The following is a 19066-nucleotide window of genomic DNA, read 5'->3' on the forward strand; positions in this document are numbered from 1 at the left end:
GTGAATATATCTCAATAAAATGAAGATTAAAAAAATAAAAAAATAAAAAAAAAAGGAATGAAGTCCTGATACATGCGACAATATAGAAACATCATGTTGAGTGAAATAAGCGAGACACAAAAGGACTAATACTGTATGATCTCACTGATTTGAAATAATTAGAATAAGCAAATTCATAGAGTCAGAATCTAGAATACAGGTTACCAGGGGGGAAGAGTGGGACAGGGAAGGGGAAGTCAAGGTTAAAATGTCCAGGGTTCCTGTTTGGGGTGATGGAAACACTTAGGTAATGGATGGTGGTGATGGTAGCACAGCACTGTGGATGCAATTAACAGCACTGAAAATAACATTTATATATACATAAATATATATATATATATATCTGAATATGATTAAAAGGAGAAAAGTTAGATTGTATATATGGTAACAGAATAAAAAATTTAAAAAATCCATAGAGCTACACTACAGGAACAGTGAACCCTAAATAAAACCAAGTAGTATAGCAAATTGCACAGTTATAAAAATGTGCTTTCATCAATTGTAACAAATATTCCTCACCAATGCAAGGTTTAAATAACAGGGTTATATATGGCAATCCTGTATTTTATGCATGATTGTTCTGTAAACCCATAACTTCTCTGATAAGGAATGAAAAAACAAATTTAATGCAAAAGAAAAAGAGAAGTACATGCATAAATAATGATATGATAATTAAAAAGATGACAAGACAGAAAGTTTTGTTTTGTTTTGTTTTTCTTAATAAGAAATGCTATCAACAACCCAGGCCAGTAAATTAGAAGACTTACACAAAATAGGCAGGTTACTAAAAATGTAATTTACTGAAACAGACAAAAAAATCATAACAAAGTCTCAGTAGTCTGATTCCTGTTTAAGAATTTAAAACCTTAAGACTTCCATGTCTGGAGAGATGGAGTGGTTGTACCTTTCTCCGTTCCTCCCGCTGAGTGGAACTAAAAACCCTGAACATTGCGTATAAGACAAACAGGAAGGCTCAGGAAGGTGGCGAGAAGGCAGCCCAGCCAGCGACCTTGGGTCCTGGCAACAACATGGTGGTGAGTTCTCTGGGTTTTATTTTTGCTTTAATACCCAGACTTGGAGCTGGTGGAGCCAGCAACATGGAACACCAACCGACACAGACAATAAAATCCCCAACAAAAGTCTGCTCCCAGCAGCCAAAGACCAGAAAAGGGGCAGCCTTGCAAGACAGAGCACTCTTGGATAGTAACTGCTGTGCTCCAGCCGAATGTCACACAGAGTAACCTGAGACCCTCCCCACCCGTGATGCTGAGGGTAGCCTGGGCTTCCACCTGCCCGAGCTGGAGTGAGGCCCCTCCATACCCTCATGCAGCGAGTCAGGGGAGCTCAAGTGGGAACCAGGACTTCCAATGCTGCTGGCCATTAATGGGGCCTTCCCCAGTGTCAGGGGACCACACAGCCAGCAGGAGTGAGGACCTCCTTGGGCGTCAGGGAAGGCTGAATGGACAACCTCGACTTCCACCTTCTCCTAGAAGTAACAGGGTGGCTAAGAAATAACAAACTGAGCATTAATGCAACAAAATGCATTTATTTGGGGTCTTAGAAGTGCAATCTGGGGGCACAGATTTAGGCAGCGACCTAAACTGTGTGCCCAGCCAGGGTGGTCAGGTGAGGGCATTTAAACGAAGAAGAAGGTGGAGGAGTTAGTTAGGGGATTTTTGGAAAAAGTTTTGATTTCCCAGAAAAGGAGGCATTTTTCTGTAAATTTGTAAGTTTTGCTCACGATGGTGGTTTTGGGGCTGGGTAAGAGCCTTTCTGTACATACAGCTCTCCAATGTCCCTTAAAGCCTCTTAACCTAAGTTACTCGATTTTGCTTTATTTCTTTTCACCATTGCAGAACCATGTCAGAAAAAGGCAGTTAAAACAGAAGGTTTTCAAATGGAGTGACCCAGAGTCTTGTGGCAAAATACAAAAACATCCAGGTTTCAGTTGAGAATCACTCATTGTACCAAGAACCAGGAGGATCTCACACTGAATGAGAAGATAATCAATAGAAGGTTAAAGAGAGATCTGATTTAAACAGTAGAGCTGAAAAATACAACAGCCAAAATAAAAAGCTTCATGAATGGGCTCAGCAGTGGAATGGAGAGAGCAGAAGAATCCACAAGCAGAAAGAAGTGAGACTGAAGAAAAAAGAGCACAACCTCAGGGGCTGCAACAGAAGGTCAGATATTCACGTCAGTGGAGAAGGAGAGAAGAAAGAGGGCAGGGCTGAGCAAGTGCCTGAAGGAAGAGCATCCAAAAACTTCTCAAATTTTGCAAGACAGGTAAACCTATGGATTCAAGAAGCTGGCTGAACCCCAAACAGGATAGATCCAAAGAGGTCCATGTCAAGACACTTCATAATTTAACTTCTGGAAACCAAAGACAGAGTTGTTGTTTTTCAGCAAAGCAGTCAGTGAGAAATGACAGCCAACCATAGAGGAAAACAATCTGCACAACAGCAGATTTCTCATTGGGAACTTGCAGGTCAGAAGAAGTGGCACAGATTTCTCATAAAAAAGCAAACAACTGCCATTCCAGAATGCAAAACAGAGTGAAATTATCTCTCAGGAATGAAGGAGAAATGAAGTCATCCTCAGTGATGGAAAACTAAGAGAATGTGTCACCTGCAGTTCTACCCTAAAAGAATGCCTAAAGGAAGTTGTCTAAACAGAGAGGAAATGGTGAAAAGGAACCCAGAAACATCAGGAAGAAAGGAAAACATAGTAAACAAAACTACAGCTAGAGATGGTAGTCTTAGGTTAAATGTAAATGACTGGAAATGAGCAGAGGTGGTGGCAGTACATTTTGGGGGGAATAATTAACAACGCAGAGTTATGTGAGTGTGGTGGAAAGGGCAAGTTTAGAGTCATGTACGTCACCAGAAGGAAAGCTGGAGGTTAAAACATGGGAATGTGTAACACAATGGATCTTGTGGACAATGTCCACGATTTACTGTATAACTATAAAAAGCTCTTTCCTGAACTAAAACAAATTCAAGACACTATTACGAGGAGTTAATGATAGAGGGGTATATGGGGGAGAATGTACTCATTGCAAACTAGGGACTAGAGTTAACAGTAATATCTTAATGTTCCTTCATCAACAGTAACAAATGTACCACACCAATATTGTGGGTCTATAATGGGGGAATAGGAATATGGGATGTTTTGCATTTTCTTTTTCTCTTCTTGTAAAGAAAATGTTCTAAGATTGTGGTGATGAATGTCTAACTTTGTGATGACACTGTGAGCCGCTGATTGGACACTTTGGATGGATTGGATGGTGTGTGAATATATCTCAATAAAATTGCATTAGAAAAAAAGATGAAAGTCCTTCCTTCTCCACCTGAGTTCTCTAAATTATGTTTGATGCAAAGTTGAAGGAAAAATAACCATGCTGTCTGATGTGGTTCTAAATGTTCAAAAAGGAGATATTTTAAATAATTATGAAAGGAGGGGGGTAAAGAGATGTAGAGGGAGGTGAGGTTTCTGTATCTTCCTTGAGATGGCTTTGTAAATAGATCTCAGGACATCGTTATCCCCTACTCTTGAAGCACCAGAACCACCAAATCCTGTGCCTCTGGGGCTCTGCGGTGCACTCAGATGGCCTCCTGGTTTCCCCAGAGCTGGCTGCAGGTTCTGCTTTCATGGACCTTCTCAGCCAGTTACCTTTAGCTGGATCCTTTCCAGCCTCTAAACTGTGTATGTGAGGAGGGAGGGGTAAGTCACCAAGAATTCCCTTTACTGTCATTTGGGGAGAAGTTTGTGTGGAAGCAGAGGTGAATGCATGGGTTTAATCAGCTGTCTTGATTTCCCCTTCATTCCTAAAGATGTAGACAAGATAATTCTAACATTCATATGGAAAGACAAAGGAACTGCAATAGCTAAAACAATTTTGACAAAGAAAAAAGTGGGAGGAATTGGTCTATTTGATTTCAAGACTTGCTATCCATCTGCAGCAGCAAATGTGGAGGGAAAGACACTCAGCCACCTACCTGATCAATGTGATCATTGGGACAGAACAGAGATGCCCAACTTCTTCCTACAGAGATGCAGAAGCAACTCAGTGGAGGAAAGAGCCTTTTCAACCCATGGAGCTGGAGCAAACAGACACCAACTGGCAAGAAGAAGAATGAGAATGAGAATGAGAATGAGAATGAGAATGAGAATGAGAATGAGAATGAGAAGCAGCAGCAGCACCTCGACTGGAATCTCATGCCAAATACAAAAAGGGACACAAAATGGGTCATGGACTTAATTGTAAAATGTGAAACTATGAAACTTTTAGAGGAAAGAAACACACATAGGAGGAACTCTTGGGGACCTAAGGCTAGGCAAAGAGTTCTTAGACTCAACACGAAAAGCACGATCCATAAAAGGAAAAAGTGATAAATTGGACTTGATCGAAATGGAAAACTTCTGCTCTGCAAAACACCCTATTAAAAGGATGAAAAGACAAACTCTATAGTGGGAGAGCTATTTGCAAACCACATATTTGACAAAGGACTAGTTTATAGAATACAGAAAGAAGTCTTTACAACAGTGAAGAAACAAATAATTCAGTTAGAAAATGGGCAAAAAACTGGACGAGAATCTACAGATGGCAAATAAGCACATGAAAAGACACTCAGCATCACTAGCAATTAAGCAAATGCAATCAAAGGCATGATGATATACCACCATATGCCCCTCAGAATGGCTACAATTAAAAAGCAGTGATAAAACCAAATGCTGGCAAGGTTATGGGGAAACTAGCTTCTCACACACAGCTGGTGGGAATGTAGAACGGTGCAGCTCCTCTGAAAAACAAGTTTGTTTCTTAAAAAACACCCAACAACCCATACATCATGACCAAGTGGGGTTCATGCCAGGCATGCAAGGATGGTTCAACATAAGGAGATCGATCAATGTATTACAGCACATTAACAAATCAAAAGGGAAAAATCAAATGATCATCTCAATAGATGCTGAAAAAGCATTTGACAAAATCCAACAATCCTTTTTGATAAAAACACTTCAAAAGGTAGGAATTGAAGGAAAGTGCCTCAATATGATAAAGAGCATATATGAAATATCCACAGCCAGCATAGCACTTGTTCTGGTTTGCTAGTGCTGCCATTTTGCGGAATACCAGAAATGGATTGGCTTTTATAAATGGGGTTTATTTGGTTACAAAGTTACAGTCTTAAGGCCGTAAAGTGTCCAAGGTAAGATCAACAATAGGGTACCTTCACTGGAGGATGGCCAATGGTGTCCAAAAAACCTCTGTTAGCTGGGAAGGCACGTGGCTGGCATCTGCTCTGGAGTTCTGGTTTCAAAATGCCTTTCTCCCAGGATGTTCCTCTCTAGGCATCTGCTTGCTCCTAGGTTGTATTCTCTAAAATGTCTCTGTAAGCTGCAGCTTTCAACAGCCATCTTCAAAATGTCTCTCAGCTGTAGCTGCTCTAAAGTCCTTCTATTTCTGAGCTTTTATAGGGCTCCAGTAATTAAATCAAGATCCAAGCTGAATGGGCAGGGCCACACCTCCATGGAAACAATCCCATCAACAGGTTACACCTTAATCAAAGGTGTTACTAGTCACATCTCCATGGAAACAATCAAAAGGTTCCAACCTAATCAACTCTAATACGTCTGCCCCCACAAGATTGCATGAAAGAACATGGTGTTTGGGGGGACATAATACATCCAAACAAGCACAGCACTCAATGGTGGGAGACTGAAAGCCTTCCCTCAAAGATCAGGAACGAGACAAGGATGCCCGCTGTCACCACTGTTATTCAACATTGTGCTGGAAGTGCTAGCCAGGGCAATCTAGCAAGACAAAGAAATAAAAGGCATCTAAATTGGAAAGGAAGAAGTAAAACTGTCATTATTTGTAGATCTTATATTTGGGAAACCCTGAGAAATGGATGACACAGTTACTTGAGCTAATAAACAAATTTAGCAAAGTAGCAGGATAGAAGATCAATGCACATCAGTCAGTAATGTTCCTATATGCTGGAAATGACCTAACTGAAGAGGAGCTCAAGAAAAAGATTCCATTCTCAATAGCAACTAAAAAAATCAAATACCTAGGAATAAACTTAACCAAGGATGTAAAAGACCTATAAATAGAAAATTATATAATTTTACTGAAAGAAATAGAAGGGGACCTAAAAAGATGGAAAAATATTCTGTGTTCATGGATAGGAAGGCTAAATGTCGTTAAGATGTCAGTTCTACCCAGCTCATCTACAGATTCAATGCAATCTCAATCAAAATTCCAATAACCTTCTTCGCAAACTTGAAAACGCTAGTAATCAAATTTATTTGGAGGGGAAAGAGGTCTTGAATTGCTAGAAACATTCTGAAAAAGAAAAACAAAGTGGGAAGACTTACGCTTCCTGACTTTGAAGCTTACTATAAAGCCACAATAGTCAAAACCACATGGTATTGGCACAAAGATGGATATATTGATCAATGGAATCAAATTGAGAATTCAGAAAGAGATCCCTAGATCTATGGTTGACTGATCTTTGATAAGGCCCCCAATCCCAGTGAACTAGGACATAATAATCTCTTCAACAAATGGGGCTGGGAGAACTGGATATCCAAATCCGAAAGAATGAAGGAGGACCCCCTACCTCACACCCTACACAAAAACTAACTCAAAGTGATCAAAGACCCCAATATAACAGACAGTACCACAAAACTCCTAGACGGTAATGTAGGGAAACGTCTTCAAGACCTTGTATTAAAAGGTTGCTTCTTAGACCTTCCACCCAAAGCACAAGCAATGAAAGAAAAAAATAGATAGACGGAAACTCCTCAAAATTAAAATATTCTGTACCTCAAAGGAATTTGACAAAAAGGTGAAGAGGCAGCCAACTCAATGGGAAAAAAATATTTGGAAACCATGTATCTGATAAAAGACTGATATCTTGCATATATAAAGAAATCCTACAACTCAATGACAATGGTACAAACAATCCAATTATAAAATGGGCAAAAGATATGAAAAGACATTTCTCTGAAGAGGAAATACAAATGGCTAAAAAACACATAAAAACATGTTCATCTTTACTAGCTATTAGGGAGATGCAAATTGAGACCACAATGAGATATCATCTCATACCAATTAGAATGGCTGCCATTAAACAAACAGGAATACAACATATACTGGAGAGGATGTGGAGAAATTGGAACTCTTATTCATTGTTGGTGGGACTGTATAATGGTTCAGCCACTCTGGAAGTCAGTCTGGCGGTTCCTTAGAAAACTGGATATCGAGTTACCCTTCGATCCAGCAATTTCACTTCTTGGTAAATACCTGGAAGATCTGAAAGCAGTGACACGAACAGATATTTGCACACCAATGTTCATAATGGATTATTTACAATTGTCAAGAGATGGAAACAACCCAAATGTCCTTCAATAGATGAGTGGATAAACAAAATGTGGTATATACACACGATGGAATACTACATGGCAATAAGAAGGAACAAGGTCATGAAACATATGACAACATGGCTGAACCTTGAAGACATAATGCTGAGCGAAATAAGTCAGTCACAAAAAGAGAGAGATTTTATGTTACCATTAACGTGAACTTTGTGAAAAATGTAAAATAAATGTTAAAAAAATTAAATTACAGCACAGAGAAATACCTAAAGGGCAAATTACAAGCTAAACATGGGAGCAGTTTTAAACTCACACATAAAAGAGAGAGATTGAAGAGTTGTAGAAAATGCTGTCTCTCTACCTCTCTTTCTGGTGTGCAAAATGTTTGGGTTTCATTTAAATGTGCCATGCAATTCACATTGCATCATATAATATTCTCTGACTAAAAGCTGTTGTGTCAAATAAAAAAAAAAGAGTGTCTTTGTCTGAAACAATGATGTCAAAATATCACTTCTCATATTGTATTAATTTAGTGTGTTTGAGAATGAAAGAGTCAATGTACTGGATAAGAAGAATTTGTCACATCAGAAGTAGTGTAAATTTTCAGTAGCCTTTATGGTTTTTATAAACTGAAGTCATAAAGTCTGTATCTGAAAATAAGGAAATATGAAATTAGATATTAGGTATTTCAAGATATATTAGAATTAGAATGACAAATCAACTTCCCTCACAAAGGGAAACAAATAATAAGAGCAGAAATCAAAGAAACAGAAGACATGTTCAGCAGAAAGGCTCAAGAAAACCAAAAGCTGTTTGTTTTGAGATGACCCATAAAATTGATAAACTTTTGGCAAGACCAATTATGAAAAAAAGGAACACAAATAACCCAATTCTTCATTGGAAGATAATTAGAGAATATTAGGAACAGATTTATGCCAATAATCTAAAAATGTAGATACATTCCTAGAAAAATACAATGAACCAAAACAGAAACATGCACTGGAAAAGCTGAATTATTCTAAAACACTAAAGGGAATTGAGACTAAAATTAAATCTACAAAGAAAACTAGGTCCACATGGCATTCCCAGCTGCTTTACCAAAATAAAGTAAAAATTAGCACAAATACGAGAATACTTATAAACAATTCGAGACTGACATAACCTTGATACCAAACCAACAACAGTGTGAGAAGCGAGAATTGCACATCTATCACGCTCCTGAGCAGAGGTGACAAAAAAGAACCACAGCCCTAGCAGTGTTTTAAAGTAACAACACAAAATTGACATTTTAGTTTTATTCAGGAATGCAAGGCCTTTTCAATATCAGAAAACAGAATCAAAGAATGTAATTTGCTACATTAATTTATTAATGGAGGAAAATCACCTAATCAAATAAAAAGATGCAGAAACATTTTTCAATAATATTCAACATTAATGAATTAAAACAGATCCACTTCTGCTTCAGTGCATGTTCCCATAAAATGCAAAATTAGCTCAAATGAGATGGGTAAATGAGAGAAAACCAGCATAACTGAAGAATTATGGTTGTTCAGACACATTTTTGTGAGCACATTGATGGTTTAAAATGATGGAGGTAAGTATTTTTGCAATTAAAGAGAAAGTCTTGGAAAATATGACAGCCTTAAAGGAAAAGCTGGAAATGCTGAGGAGGAGACCTCTTTTGATGGAAGCAGCAGCAGGGTTAGTGCTCTTCAGGTCACTACAGCGTCCACCCCTAGAAGCTATCCGGGGACGCCAAGAGTGCGAGTGGGAAAGCTGGGAAGACTCTGTCCTCTGTGTTTAAAAATCGTGGTAATGTCTGCAGTCTGGGTCATAAGCGCAAATGCGGGGAAGTGTGAAATAAATGCCTTAACAACCTACTTGTGGAAATAAGAATTGTGAGCCAGGGTTAAAGGCAGCAGAGTGATGGCCGAGATGCTGGGTGGAAGGGACAGCCGAGGTCAAACCAAGCGTTCGGTGTTTGCTCCAGTCACAAAGTTTCACGGGTTTTGAGAAGTCTGCCCCCAAAATCTATTTTCTCATTAGTCCTGTAATTTTTGGTCTATGCTTTCACAGGATGCAAGGATTTTCATATTTGTGGCATTGTAGCAAACATGTCAATATTAGCACTCAATGAATAATAGAGAAATTCCCTAATAAAGGATGTCTATAAATACTGAGAGCAAATGTCATACAAAATTGTACAGCCTTGAAAGATTCAGTCTTAAGATAAGGCTTATAAAAAGAAAAGACTGACCACAACTTTAGTTTCCTTTGTGACTGGGGTCCTAGAAAATTCAGGAAGTCAAGAAAAAGAAATAAAATGCCTGTGTTTTCGAAAGGAAGATATAAAGCTGTCACTAGTCATATGACCAGGTGCTATGATTGTATACATGGAAAATCCAGAAAGAATTGCTAAAATAAAAAATACATTTAATAAGGATGCCGAATGCATGATCAATATTGAGAAGTCAATTGCATTTCTTTACACCAGCCACACTTAGAAAACATTTCAAATGATGTCATTTACAATGGCATAAAAATTAAATATCTAGAAATAAATCTAGCAAATTCTGTACAAGAACTCCACAAAGTAAACTATAAAATATTTAAGACATCTTAAATAAATGGAAGGATAGAGCCTGTTTATGAATTTGAAAGACTCAACATTATAAAAATGTTGATTCTTCCCAAATGAATCTACATCAAATTCTGAGATTTTTTTTATTTGACAAATTGATTCTAAAATTAAGTGAAAATCAAAAGCAGAAGAATCATCAAGAAGTTCTTGAAGGAGAAGAGCTATCTGAGAGGACTAGGAGAGGGCAGGTGCATCCAAAGGCGTGGTAACTAACTGTGGGGATGGGGCAAAGACAGACAAATGGACCAAACAGAGCCTAGAAACAGAGACCCCTGCAAAGATGGGTGTTCCGGTTTGCCAGTGTTGCTGTTATACAAAACACCAGAAATGGATTGGCTTTTACAAAGCTGGTGTGCTCGTTTGGATGTATTATGTCCCACAAAAGGCCATTATCTTTGATGCAGTCTTGTGTGGGCAGGAAACATACTGGTGTTGATTGGGTTGGAGACTTTTGATTGGATGTTTCCATGGAGATGTGATCACTCAGTTGAGGGCATTTTGGAGAGAAGCTGAAGCCCAGAGAGGAACATCCTGGGAGAAAGCCATTTTGAAACCAGTACTCTGGAGCAAACGCCAGCCACGTGCTTTTCCAGCTAACAGAGGTTTTCCGGACACCATTGGCCATCCTCCAGTGAAGGCACCTGATTGTTGATGCATTACCATGGACACTTTATGGCCTTAAGACTGTACCTGTGTAACAAAATAAACCCCCTTTTATAAAAGCCAAGCCATTTCTGGTGTTTTGCATTCTGGCAGCATTAGCTCCTCAAAAATGTTACTCTCAGTTGCTCTTGGGGCGTTTGTCCTTTCTTAGCTTCTCCAGAGCAAAAGTCTACTTTCAAAGGCCGTCTCCAAAATGTCTCTGTAAACTGCAGCTCCTCTCTCAGCTCCTGTGCATTCTTCAAAGTGTCCCCTTGGCTGTAGCAAGCTCACTCCTTCTGTCTGAGCTTATATAGTGCTCCAGTGAACGAATCAAGGCCCATGCTGAATGGGCGGGGCCACACCTCCATGGAAACTATCCAATCAGAGTCATCACCCACAGTTGGGTGGGGCGCATCTCCATGGAAACACTCAAAGGATTCCAATCTAATAACACTAATACGTCTGCCCACACAAGACTGCATCAAAGATAATGGCATTTTGGGGAACATAATACACTCAAACCGGCACGATGGACAATTGAACTATGACAAACATGGCACTGCAAAGCAATACAGAAAGGACAACTTTTCAAAAAATAAAGAGGTAAAACATTCCTCTACCTGTCTTTGAACACAGGAGGGTTATAGATCTAAATATGAAAAGCAAAATAATAAAGTTCCTAGAAGATAATACAGGAAACTATCTTAAAGAAAGATTGACAAATGAAGAAATGTTCACTTAAAAAGCAGCACTACAGGCACCTGGCTTCGTTGAGATGTATACCACATTAGGTAAACCTGCTACAACCACTAGGAAAAAATGTACAGAACATATATATATGTGTGTGTGTATATATATATGGCATTGGAAAGCCATAAAGCAAGAGGACTAGAGGAACTCAGTTTTCAGAGAGGATTGGCCCTTTTATACGTGGTTGATTTAACTGGCCAACATTCTCGGGGCCAGTTTTGGGACAGGGTCAAGACTTGGGCTTGGCCTGGGTATCAGGGGTCTCCCTGGGAAATACAAACCAGCAGAGATGTCAGTGGGTTTTTTGGGCTCAGTGATTGAGTGGAATGTAGGAAGCTGAAGTGCAGAGTTGGTTTTGGCCACCAGACGCTTGTTGACTAGGGCAGCAAGCAGGGCTGGGTCTGGAAATTTCTACAAGGTTGAGTGAACTCTCTTGCAGTCTCACGATGCACGGGAGACCAGAGGGAGCTGACCTGCCCCCAAACACCCCCCACCCCATGGGATCCTGCCAAGGCTTTCCAGCTGCAGAGCGGAGCTCAGAACCTCTGCAGGGCAAAACTGCATCTCTCACACTCTGTGGGAGCTAGGAGAAAACATCCGCCAGTCCACCAGGCAAAGACCCAGGAGGGTCCTGCCCCAAATCAGAGGCAAAGCAGAAGTGGGCTGTGTCCTAGGGAAACTGAAATACAATCCTGAACAAACTCGATCCCTGATTTGATTGAAATTGCCAGCCCCCCTCACACTCTCCACTATAAACACCAAAGAGACATGGGGGAAGTAAATGTAGCCAATAATCAAGAGAATAAGCCAGACAGTAAAAGATAAGCCACTGATAATCTTTGGAGTTAGCAAATATATATTAAAATATCTGTTATAACTATGTTAAAATAAATAGAGGAAAAGATTAACAAAATGGATAAGATGAAGAATTTTACCACAAAAGTGGAATCTGTAAAAAGGAATCAAATACACATTCTTGAACTGAAAAATATGATTTCTGAAATTAAAAATGCATTACATTGCAAAGTGTTAATAATGCAGGGGTATATGGGAACTGTATTTTCTGCATGATTTTTCTGTAAACCTACAATTTTTCTAGTAAAAAATTTATTAAAATATGCATTAGATGTGTTCAGCAGCACACTGAACACAGCAGAAAACAGAATTAGTGAACTCAAAGAAAGGTGAATAGAAAATGTCCAAATTAAACCACAAGAAAAAAAGTAAAAATCAGAAAAAAATTAATATTTAAGTATATAAGTGGAAAAAGTGAAAATATTTAACATACCGTACAATTAAGTCCAAGAAAAAGAAAGTAGTGAGAAAAGGGCAGGAGCAATCTTTAAAGAGAAAATGGCCACGTATCTTCCAAAATTGATGAAGGCTATCATATCACAGATTTAAGAAGCTAAGTGAAAACCTAAAAGTATGAATTTAAAACAGCAAAAAAAAAAAAAACCGTGGACGCATCGTAGCCAAACTGTTAAAATTCAAAGACAAAGAGAATATCTATAAAGTATCAGAAACAAAGACCTTGCTTTCAAGGAATTATCAATAAAAATAGCACAATATTTTGAATGTAATTAATATCACTGAATTCATACACTTGGAAGTGTTTAAAATGGGAAATTTTGAGTTGTATATATGTTGCTACAATAAAAGATTTAAAAAATTATAGCTGACTTCCCATCGGAAACAATAGTAGCCAGAAGACAGCGGAATGACATCTTTAAAATATTGAAAGAAAAAGACTGCCAATGTACAATTCTATACCCCCTGAAAATATTTTCAAAAAAGAAGATAACATAGAAATCATTCCAACCAGCAGGACTGCTATGAGAAACACTTACGGACGATCCTTGGCCTAAAGAAAAATTATCCCAGATGGAATCCAGAACCGTGGGAAAGAATGCAGAGGATAAATATGTGGGTAAATATGTGTTCAAAAAAAAGGTTGGTGTTTAAAATAATGAAATCACAGATGTTTATAACATACGTAGAAGTTAAATATATGACGACAATAACACAAAGGGCAGAAAGGGGCAAATGTCGTTAAACGACTGTAAAATTCTTGCCTTGTTAGGGAATTGGGAAAAGTGCCATCTAACTTGGACTGTAATAATTCATATTGTAATATTGTAATATCATAACCTCTAAAAGATAAATACAAAAGTATATAACTGAAAAGCTAACAGAGGAGGCAAAATGAAATAAAAAGACTTGATTAACCCAGAAGAAGGAAGAAAAGGAATAATAAAAGAAAAAGCAGTTGTATCAAATAGAAAACAAATACTGAAGAAGGCAGATTAAATCCAACTCTATCAGTAATTAATTAAATGTTAAATGGATTAATCAATCCAGTTAAAAGACAAATATTGTCAATGCAGACTTTTGGTAAAAAGATTACTTAAAAAGACATAATTAAAGGACACAGAAAGGTTGAAATGGAAATATGCTACACCTTACAAACATGAACCAAAAGAAAGCTGGAGTAGCTAAGTAAATATCAGAAAAAAAGTAGACTTTAAGGAAAGAAATAGTTCTAGAGATAAGTGAAATATTTAATAATAATGAAAGGGTCAATTAAAGAAGACATAAAAATCCTAAACTTGAATGCACTAATAACATAGCTTTAAGATACATAAAACAAAGCTTGACAAAACTAAAAGGAAACATAGACAAATCTATAATCAGAGTTGGAGATTTTAGTTCAGCTCACTCAGAAACTGATTTTGAAAAAAGTAGCTGAAAAAAATCATTAATTAAGGTGAGAGAAGATTTAAACAACCTAATTAGCCACTAAACATAATCAAAATATATAGAACACCATGTACAACAACTGAAAAGTGCACATTCTTTTTAGTTGCTTGTGGACACAATTACAGAAACAGACCAAATTCTAGTCCTAAAAAGAAGTCTCATCGATTGTGAAAGGGCTGGAATCAGGGAGAATATGTTCCCTGACAATAAGAGAATAAAACTGGAAATTGATAACAGAAAGACAAATAGAAAACATCCAAAGGTTTGCAAATTAAGCAACCTGCTTCTAAAAACTAAAACTTCAAAGAAGAAAACCTGACTGAAATCAGGAAAAATATCAAAACACATGATAATGAAAAATGCATCAGATAAAAATGTATGGGATACAAAGACAGCCTTAAATGCATATACGATGAAAGAAAAAGAGTTGAAAATTATTGACCTAAGCTTCTAAGGAGCTAGTTAAAAAGAGCAGATGAAGCCCAAAGAAACTACAAGGAAGGAAATAGCAAGGCTGCCCAAAACCAAGGATGACACAAGTCAAGAAAACGAGTTATGGTTACCAGAAGTGGAAAGGGGGCATCACTTCAGACCCTACAGACATCCAGAACATAAGAAGATACTATGGACGACTTTGTACCAATAAGCTTGATGACGTAGAAGAAATGGAAACATTGCTTGAAACACTGAACTTTCATCAGCAGGTGTGAGGACTGACTAGATACACAGCGTGACAGTGGTTAGGAGAGCTTGCTGCTGCCAACAGGACAGAATAAATTCCCAAAGCACACCCACCTCTATGCAGTCACTGATTTGGTTTATGACAGAGGCCGCTGAAACTTGGGGGGTGGGGGCCCCAGCAAATGGTACCATGACAGTCAGGCCACTGTGAGCCCCGTTGTCTGAACCTCCTGGGGCTGCCCCCCAAACTGGTGGTTTAAAGCCAGGCAAATGTATGAACCGCAAGTTCCAGAGCCCAAAGTTGGGGTGCAGACAGGGCCTGCCCCTCTGACACCTGGGGGGGACCCTCCTGCCCCCACCAGCTTCACTCCCGCCTCCTCTGTCTCCGCATGGCCATCTCCCAGTGTCTGTCTGTCTGTCTGTGGCTCCTCTCCCCTCCGTACAAGGACCCCAGCCCTATTGGGTCAGGTCCCTGTCCTCCAGGGGGGCCTCACCTCAACTAATGACATCCCCAAACCCCCTTTTTCCAAATAAGATCAAATTCACAGCTCAGGGCTAGGACTCAGTCGTGCCTTTTCAGGGGACGTGGTTTGACCTGCAGCAGCTGTGTCAGTCTGGGTTCCCCAGAAGTAGAACCTGGGAGAGAGGTGGCCCAGCAAAACTGAAGGGAGTGTGGGAGGCAAGGGTGAGGATGGGGAGAAACCACCAGGGCTGGGGTTTAGGCCCAGCTTCGGCCTCACCCCATGGGAAGGGGGCTGGGCCCTGGGGCTCCAGCAGAGGGTCTGGGAACCCGGCCAAGGCCCTGGGCACCTGCCACCAGCTCCTCCAGCTGTGGGCTCTCAGGGGTGGTCCCCTGTTTCATTCAGCAAATGCCCCTTTTACTCAGGTCCCTTGCTCTGACGGTCAGCGGGACGGGCTCCCGGGCCCCCTGCTGGGTTCTCACCATTCCATCTGCACACCTTTGTTTTCTGGCTCAAGGTGTTCAGCGCTCCTTGTGCTGTGCCTGTCCAGCCCCAGAGCCATCGCTTTCCCAGAGCCCTGGCCACCAGCTGTCCATGGTGAGTGACATGCAGAAGCCAGTGCCTGGGTGTCGGGGGAGCTCGTAGCTTTGGGGGTGCTGCTGCCCCAGGCCCTCCTAATGGAGAGAGGTAGAGAATACAGCTTCCTCTGATTCCACGCCCAAACCGCAGGGCTCATCCTAGTTTTATGCTTTCCTCACCAACAGCGAGAAACCTGACTCCCACCAGCTTCCATGCATTTACTTATTTGACCAATTGCCTAGTAGGTGAATTTGTGGACTGATGTATTTCATCGGGGGGTGGGAATTTGGGGACATTATTTCCAGAATGACTACTTCCACCTCTTCTACTCCTTGCAGCCCCTCGGCCTAACCTCCCAGGGGTGCAGCTTTTCTGTCCTGGCTGGGAGACACCCCTGAATCAGCTTAACAGGTGGATGTGCAGTGGAGGTGGGGAGGAGACATCTCAGAAAAGCCCCCGCCCCCTCCCCAGTTCCTCTCATTCCAATGTAATGTGAGTGCTGTGGTTTGTTCAGCATCAGGGACTTTCCCTGCACTCCCTGCGGGGGACCCCTGCCCCTCTGAGCTAGCCCCTCTGTCATGTGAGAGCAGGAGGCCAGGAGCACATTGACCTGCTCCCTGCTCCTGAGGTGCTGTCACACTCACATATGCCCACAATCAGTCACACTCTCACCCCTTGCACACACACACACACACACACACCCATTCTCAGTCTTTAAGTCCACTTATCCGACCACCGGTGCCCCTCTGAGCCTGGACCCTGGGTGGAGGACGAGGCCCCCAGGGAGCTGGGGTAGGGGCAGGGTAAAGGGCCTGACCCACCCCCCAAAAAGGGTGCAGGAAGATGTGGAGGCACAGAGGGGAGGACAGGGGGAGAGGGAGAGAGAGGGCAGCTCGTTCGTTCATCCACACAAGCATTTACTGGGTGCCCAACATGCATCGGACTGTGCAAAATCACATAAAACGGGGTGGTGTGCCAGGGGTCAGGGGAGGCAGGAAGATCAGGGGTGAGAAGTGACGCACAGTCACCGAGTAGCACAGGAGCCCGGGGCCCCGTGCTGGGGCAGAGGGGGGGCGCTGCTGGGACCCCACCATGGGCCCCAGCCCCGGAGGCCCAGGCCCTCAGCTGCCCCGGTGGTCAGTGTGGACGCCAGGAGCCTTGGAGGCCCGGCCCTGTGGGTTAAAGCGTCCGTGAGCTGAGGGCCCTGTGCTGCCTGGAGGGTGACGCTGTCCGTTCCCAGCCGGGGGCAGGCCCGTCTACCCGTCCCGCAGCCAGCCACCTGCGGGCACCACGGGTCTAAGGAAAGGGAGCAAGGAAACATTTTCCCCTCCACTTTCTCCCCGCCAGGCATAAAAAAAAAGCTGCTTTCCCACCTGGCTCTGTCTAAGCTGCCTCCCATGTCTCCAGGGCCTCCTTCCACGCCCCCAGCCTCGCCCCCGGCAGTCCAGTCTTGAGTCTCCCTGGGGGCCTCCAGGGACTTGGGTGGCAGAGCCCTCCTGGGCCGGGTCACGGAAGCCTTAGAAGCTTCCACGGCCATGAGGGCCACGGGCCTCAGCTCGGTGTTTGGACACCCGGACCCCTGCAGCCCCTCACCCAATCACCTCTCCTGGGCCCAGCCCTCCACGGCAGCCCCTCTGCAGAGCTCCCTGTCCCCTCTGAGGGATGGTGAAGGTTCAGCCCCAGCCCCTGAGCCTGCCTCCCACCCCTGCCCAGTGGGAGCACCCCAAGTTTCCTGCACTCCCACTGCTGTACTCTGTGCTTCCTCTCCCTGAACCCCAGTCCTGAGCTCCCCGCTGCTCCTTCCCAAACATCCCCTCCACCTCCTGCTGGGCTGAGCTCATGGCTCCCCAGCGGCCCTCTCTCTCCCGTGTAGTTTTCGGGGTTTACCCCAGAGTCCTGCCAGCCCCACACTGCAGGGATCCCGGAAGCATTTTCCTCTTTCCCTACTGGGGCCCCTCCCCACTTCGGCTGGAAGCCCGGACGCCTGGCACCAGGCTGTCTTCCCACTCGGAGCCCCTCCAGCTCCCGCACCCCGCTGTGCCCCACATGTTCTCCTCATCCTGAGACCCAGGCCCGGAGTTGCCCCTGCAAAACCCCTGCCTCAACACCCACCCCTCCTGCCTCAGCTCCTTCCTTCCGTCGGGCCCACTGGGGTTCTGGCCCTGAGCCCCTCTGCTTTCTGCAGACCGCTCAGTCTCCACCGACTCCCCAACGCCCTTCGCGGCCACTTCACCACGCTCCCCAGTAAAGGCTGCTGGCAGCGCGCTCCCCTCAACGTGAGCCCCTGCTCCCTTCACAGCCCCGGCATGTGGCCCCCTCCTCACAGGAAGCTGCAGAGGAGACTGGAGGTGGCCCCTAAAAAATCAGCACGGACACCTGCACCCCACTCCCTGCTCCCGGGCCTGAGTCACAGCCAGTGCCCCCACCTGTGTCCTCCCACCTTCCCCAGAGACCTACATCTTCCTCCGCTGCTGCCACCCCCTGCCGGCTCTTCCCCACAGCGCTGACGTCGCCTTCCGAAAGAGCCCAGCACTCGCTGCCATGTCCTCACCTCTCCATCACCACCTTCTGCTCCTCCAGTGGCTTCCTCTGTGCTCACCCTTCCTTCAAACTCACTTCCACGAGGCCCCGGAGACCTATGAGGGTCCCACAGCCAGTGGGTGCTTAGGGCAGGCCCCTAGCCAGCTCCAGCGGCATTGCCAGGCCCCCTGGGTATGTGCCTCCTCCTTGGATGTCTGTCCTGCCACAGGCTGTGAACGAGTGTCCCTCTGGCTGCTCTGCCAGCCCCAACTGCTGCACCTGCAGCCCACACAGCTCTCGGGTGCTCTTTGAGGTGCACTCGGGCATCTTGGAGGTGCCTCCAGTTCAGCATCTTCTCCCCCACTGTCTTAGTACATGGCCCCATCTGCCCACCCAGATGCCCAAGATGGGGGAGCAGGAAAGCGTCCTGGCTCTCCCTCACTCCACCTCCCACATCTATCTGCTCTGCCCCTGAGCCCCTGCCCAGCACCCTTCTCTCCAGCCCCGCTGCCCGCCCGGGCTCCAGATGCCACCAGTCCCCACCTCCGTGATGTCCAACAGCTGCTGGGCACAGCAAGTCCCTGTCCTGAGTGGCCCTCGGCTTCCCCTG

This window comes from Choloepus didactylus, chromosome 6 (assembly GCF_015220235.1).
Source record: "Choloepus didactylus isolate mChoDid1 chromosome 6, mChoDid1.pri, whole genome shotgun sequence".
Lineage (NCBI taxonomy): Eukaryota > Metazoa > Chordata > Mammalia > Pilosa > Megalonychidae > Choloepus > Choloepus didactylus.